The sequence below is a fragment of the Haemaphysalis longicornis genome, unplaced genomic scaffold (genome assembly GCF_048455015.1).
Source record: "Haemaphysalis longicornis isolate Haplotype H1 unplaced genomic scaffold, Haemaphysalis longicornis Haplotype H1 scaffold_1, whole genome shotgun sequence".
NCBI lineage: Eukaryota > Metazoa > Arthropoda > Arachnida > Ixodida > Ixodidae > Haemaphysalis > Haemaphysalis longicornis.
In genome coordinates, this window is record NW_027526203.1 from 221605750 (window position 1) to 221611749 (window position 6000).

Genomic DNA, 6000 nt, shown 5'->3' on the forward strand with positions numbered 1-6000 from the left:
CCCCCCTGTGCGCACGCCTATGCAGGTAAGCACCCTGTGACAAATAAACAACACGCACACACGCGCCTGACAGCCGCCGACGCACGCAGGCGTACGGGAGGGAAGGAGAGATCTCGAACCGGAAGTGGCGGTAGCAGACGACGTACCCATGAACCTTTGCGCTTTTTACCGGTGATGAAAGCGACGAAAGCAATGAAAGCGGCGGAAATTTCTGTCGCTTCCGTCGCCTGGCATCGCTTTTGTCGCGCGACGAAAGCGATCGGCCTCGACCAAATTTTGTCGCCTCTGTCGCGTCGTTGCTTTTGAAGCGGAAGCAGGAGGCGAGACTTCCTGACGTCATATCCTGCCAGAGCACCCGGATGCTGATGATGATGATTAAAGGCCTCCCCTTTGAATCGGGGTGACGGCGTGTGCCATCTAGCCTATCTGCTGTGTGCCAGAAGCGGCGCCGCGGCGCGAAGGCGCCGGCGGGCGCCTTTCTGCGCATGACTCCCAGCCCTCGCCCTCTCAACCCGTCATCGACGACGTGAGAAGATCTGGTTATAAAAGAAAGCCAGCAGCGGTTCTTCGGCAGTGGGCACGGCGAGGCGGTAGGAGCAATGCAGCTAACGAAATCGTCCCTGCTTTTTGTACAGGTTTGTTCAAACATTTCTACCATCCGAAGTGACGACCGTATGTTACTGATTGTGCCGTGCCCACGGAAGTGTATTCTGATGGCGTACAGTTGTTTGTGTGTTTGCAAGTTGATTCTTTGCGGCGATGTTGAACAAAATCCCGGACCTACCGTAGAGGAAATGTTCAAGCAACTTCAAACGGGCCAATCAACAATACTAGAAGAACTTGGCGCTATAAGAAATAGACTAGAAGCTACCGAAAGCACCGTAACTGCCCTAAGCAATCGTTGGAATGAACTAGACAGAAAGGTGGCAGATATTTGTGAAAAAAATGTGCAAATTCAAACCCTTCAGGAGAAAATCGTCTCACTTGAGCAAAAAATAGGCCAGCAGGCTGAAAAGATGGTAGACCTTGAGGACCGTAGTCGCAGATCAACCTCGTCATTTACGGCATCAGTGAAGAATGCGAAGAAGATGAGCAGATTTTGAGAGAAAAGGTGGTTAACGGTCTTTTTGGCAGAAAACTAGGGCAGACTTGCAGATCCGTGGCCAGAATTCACCGTCTTGGTAGGCGTCAAGGAAATAGGCCAGTCATTGCCTATTTCCAAGATTTCACAGAAAAAGAGGCCGTGCTTCGAAATGCAAAAAAGTAAAAGGCACTAGCATATCGATCAGTAATGATTATAGTTATTCGACACGGCATAAGAGGCGGCTCCTGTGGCAATCTGCGAAGATTGATAAGGATAACGGCAAGAAGGTGATTCTTACCCACGACAAGTTAAAAGTAGATGGCGTTCTTTACGCATGGAATGAAGCTAGAAACGATCGTGTTGTTTTATCACCGAAAACGTTTACCCGGGATAGCATGGGGGCAAGCAGTAACTCGGAAGAACACGGCCAGAGCCCAGAGGCAAGGCAGTCGTGAAAGCATGCATGCGCCAAGCAAAAATGCCTTCGAGTACTGAACCTTAATGCACGTAGCATTGTGAATAAAATAAGCGAACTTGAATGTCTCCTCCTTACCCACGATCCCATATTACAGTAATAACGGAAACTTGGCTGCACGATGATATACCAGACGAAGTAATAGTTGATGATGCATATCATATTTTCCGACGTGATCGTATTTCCCGGGGGGGGTGGAATAGCAGTAATTTTTAAAAAAACACGCTCTCCGCTACGCTACTACCCCAGATAGAAAACCACGAAAGCCTATTTTTGAAAATAAACTGTTGGGGACATGCACTTACATTGGCGGCTGTGTACAGGCTGCCTTCTTCGCCCCCTGAATTCTTGTTGGCTTTATCTAATCACATGTCTGCTCATATGAATGGATCGTTGATTATGGCTGGAGATTTTAACCTGCCGACACTTGACTGGTCTAGCAACATCACATCCCACCTACTTGACAGTACATTGCAAGATATCATGCTTACAAATGATTTAGCTCAGGTTGTTCATGAAACCACCCGTGAATCTGAAGGTGGGGGCGCAACACTAGATCTTGTATTTGTCAGCAGAAGTATTACTGATTATGCTGTGCGCGTAGAGGATGGCATATCCGACCATAAGTTAGTCCTTTTTTCTTGCACCTTAGGCAGCTGTGTGAAGAATCGGCCAAAGAGTAAAACAATTAAAAACTTCAGTAAGTCAAATGACAACGCGATTCTCGACGAGCTCTGGTGGTTTGTAGATAACATGCATAAAGATGATGCTATTGATCTGTGGAATAAGTTTAAGGTAACTATTAAAACATGCATTGAAAATTTTGCTCCTTCGATGCGTATAAAGACAAATCGCCAGAACCCGTGGATTGATAGGAGCATTATTCATTTGAAACGCAGAATTAGACGAGCAAAAAAGAAAAAAGTTACAAATGTTGAATCACTTCGCCATCTTCGTGAAGAACTGCAGAGCGCATTGTCGTGTGCAAAAAACAAATATTTCGAAATTACCTTGCCTAGTTTTATTAAAACAAACCCTCACAAGTTCTGGCGCTTTCTAAGCTCGAAATCTAAACAAATAGACAAAATAAAGAACGCGGATGTGCTTATAACGCAGCCTAGGGGCGTAGCTGACGTCTTAAATGAATATTTTCATTCCGTATTCTCTCCGCCTGATAGTGACATTCCGTCGTTTGGTGATTCCCTTTTTGATCATAACTTTATTTCCGTAGAAGGCGTCTTTTCACTTTTACTAAATTTAAAAGATAAATCTTCAGGCGGACCGGATAACATTCCAAATGCTTTTCTGCGCCGGTATGCCGAGCCCGTGTCACATATTCTCGCCGCTATTTTTCGTTCATGCTTAAATATGGCTATCATCCCAGATGATTGGCGTATCGCCCGCGTAGTTGCAGTTCATAAAAAAGGAGACCGTTTACAAAAAGAAAACTACCGCCCAATATCACTGACTTCATCTTCCTGCAAAATACTGGAACACATCATTGCACATTTCATAGCCGACTTCCTCCAACGTAATAAATTGCTATCTGATTACCAACATGGATTCCGCAAAGGCCTTTCAACGACTACTCAGCTCACAACTACTATTCACGAGATCGCTTCAGCCCTTGATACATCCGGGCAGGTTGATTTAGTGTTTTTGGATTTTAGCAAAGCTTTTGATCGGGTTTCCCATTGTAATCTTTTAATAAAACTTCAAAGATTTGGCCTCCCCTCCTTTATAATCAATTGGATAAAGCAGTACTTGTCCAACCGAACTCAGTTTGTGGATGTGAATGGGCACTTCTCCGGGCGTTTACCAGTTACGTCTGGCGTGCCCCAGGGTAGCGTCTTAGGACCAATACTTTTTCTCATGTATGTAAACGATATCACTGCTGCTGATGTTGATGTCCTGATGTTGAGATTAGATTGTTTGCAGATGATTGTTTTATTTTTAAAAAGGTGACATGCCAGGCCGATCAAATTTCTTTAAACTCCAGTCTAGCGAAAATACACGAATGGTGCACAACCTGGTCAATGTCTCTGAACTCTGAGAAAACTGTGCTTCTGCGCGTAACAAATAAAAAGCAACCATTTTCCTTCACGTACAAAATTAATAACGATATCGTAACAGAAGCCACCGAATACAAATATTTAGGTGTAACAATCACGAACAAACTTACATGGTCTACGCACATTGAAAACATTTGTACAGCAGCCACTCGGAAACTTGGACTTCTTAGACATAAACTGCGTAATGCGCCATCCAATGCAAAACTTCTGGCCTACAGATTTTTTGTTTTGCCTAAAATTGAATACGCGAGCGTCGTGTGGGACCCCTACTATCAAAAAGATAAGCATAGACTCGATATGGTGCAGAGACGGGCGGTTCGTTTTATATTTAACAAATATAAGAGAAAACATTCCCCGTCATCCCTTATGCTGGTAAATAAGATTCCTTCCCTGGAGCAGCGTAGGAAAATAGCAAGACTTACATTTTTGTTTTTACTTAATCGCAACAAACTGAACGTAAATGCGCGCGCATATATTCAGCCTTTCTTGAGTCGCACATCCAGAAATCGGCATGCGCATAACATCCTTCCTTATCAAACTCGCACGAACCTTTTTAAATATTCATTCTTTCCTAGAACTATTGTTGATTGGAATTCGTTGTCTGAAAAAATTGTTTCATCGGAATCTGTAAGTTTTTTTGAGAGTGCACTGCTGACTGATCTGGAAACGCAGTCAACCAGTTAAAGACCTTGTCACAGTTCCTTTGTATTTTGTCTTTTTTGAAATGCTGATGTTTTATTGATGCCCTGTTATCTGTTGTTAGCAGTAAAGTATTCTGCACACCTTTCATTGTTTTCGGAGACCTCTATGGTGTCTTCTTGATGTAATGTGTATTGAACCCTTCTGTAAGGTGTGTTATTTTGTTCCTTGGCTGGGTTAAACCGTTTTTTATGTTTCTAGTTATGCCGATACGTCTATTCTTTCACTATTTGTTACTTAGGGTGCTTGTGCGCCATGTGGCTACTGCCGTGCCACATATATTGTATATCTGCATCACCATGTTCCCACCTGCATGGTCCTCCGTGACCGCAGTATACTGTAAATAAAAAAATTAATAAATAAAACGACAGCGGAGGCTTTGTCCGAAAGCGCCTGCCGCCATGTACTCTGTGGAGATGATGATTGATAAGATTAAAGATCACCGCCTACTTTACGATAAGCAGCACGCTCAATATAAAAATGTACAATTAAAGGACGTCGTGTTTGACAAGATCGAAGCCGAACTCTGAATGACCGGTACGTATGCGTACATATTTCCCACGTGTTAGTATTGTTTTAAATGCATAGCATTTTAGTCACTCACAACGTCACGCGGCGTTGGCGTGCCTTGTCGTACGTAGTCCACAGGCGCGCCTTGTCGTTGTCCGCAGCCAGGCCACTACACTATAAAAGAAATAACAGTTTCCGGCGCACGGTTTCGAACCCATGACGCCGCGGGCGGAACGCAAGGTGCCCGGCGCACTACCGACTGAGCCACGAAACCGACTTGTTTTTTTTTCTTTATTGCCATACTTTGACACACAAACAAAACACTACACTCTTAAAGACGCTAGCCAGCACCTGACTAACAGAGTAATGGCTAAAATTGTTTCATGTTTGTTAAAGTTTCAAACACGGGCAACCATTCCGGAGGCTCGGGATGAGCCCTCCACACTTCAATAATCAGACGAACAGATTTTGATTGATTGATTGATTGTAGGGTTTAACGCGCCGACGCAACGCAGGCGATGAGGCGCGCCGGAGTGGAGGGCTCCGGATTAATTTTGACCACCTGGGGATCTTTATCGTGCGCCGAAATCTCGTACACACGGGCGTTTTTGCTTTTCGCCTCCATCAGAAAAACGGCCGCCGCGGCCGGGAATCGAACCCGCGACCTCGTGCTCAGCAGCGCAACGCCTTAGCCACTGAGCCACCGCGGCGGGTAATCAGACGAACAGACTCATAAAAGTACTCTTTGGACCGTTTCGCATCGATGTCGCGATGGCGGATGGCCATGCGCGATTTCCAAATGCCGTGCAGGGCCAGAACCATGACGAGGTCATATGGTACCCCATCCTCGCTTTGAATGGGTAGAAACCTGATCCCGTAGGCATCCAGGGGGAAGTCCTTCTTTAATGTGCGCTGAAGCACATCCCAAAAGAAGACCTCATCCCAACACTCCAAGAAAACATGTTCAACCGTCTCGGGTTTTTTGCATGGGTAACAGTGTACCCCCCATGGAATGTATAGACCTTTCTCTTTTTGCCAGGTTTTTACTGGAAGGACGCCCACGTGAAGTTTAAAAAAGAACGTTTTAACCCATGGCGGCACTGCCATTCTCTTTACTCGTTTAAGTACGTCCTGCCCAGGCCCTGCACGGTACATGGATC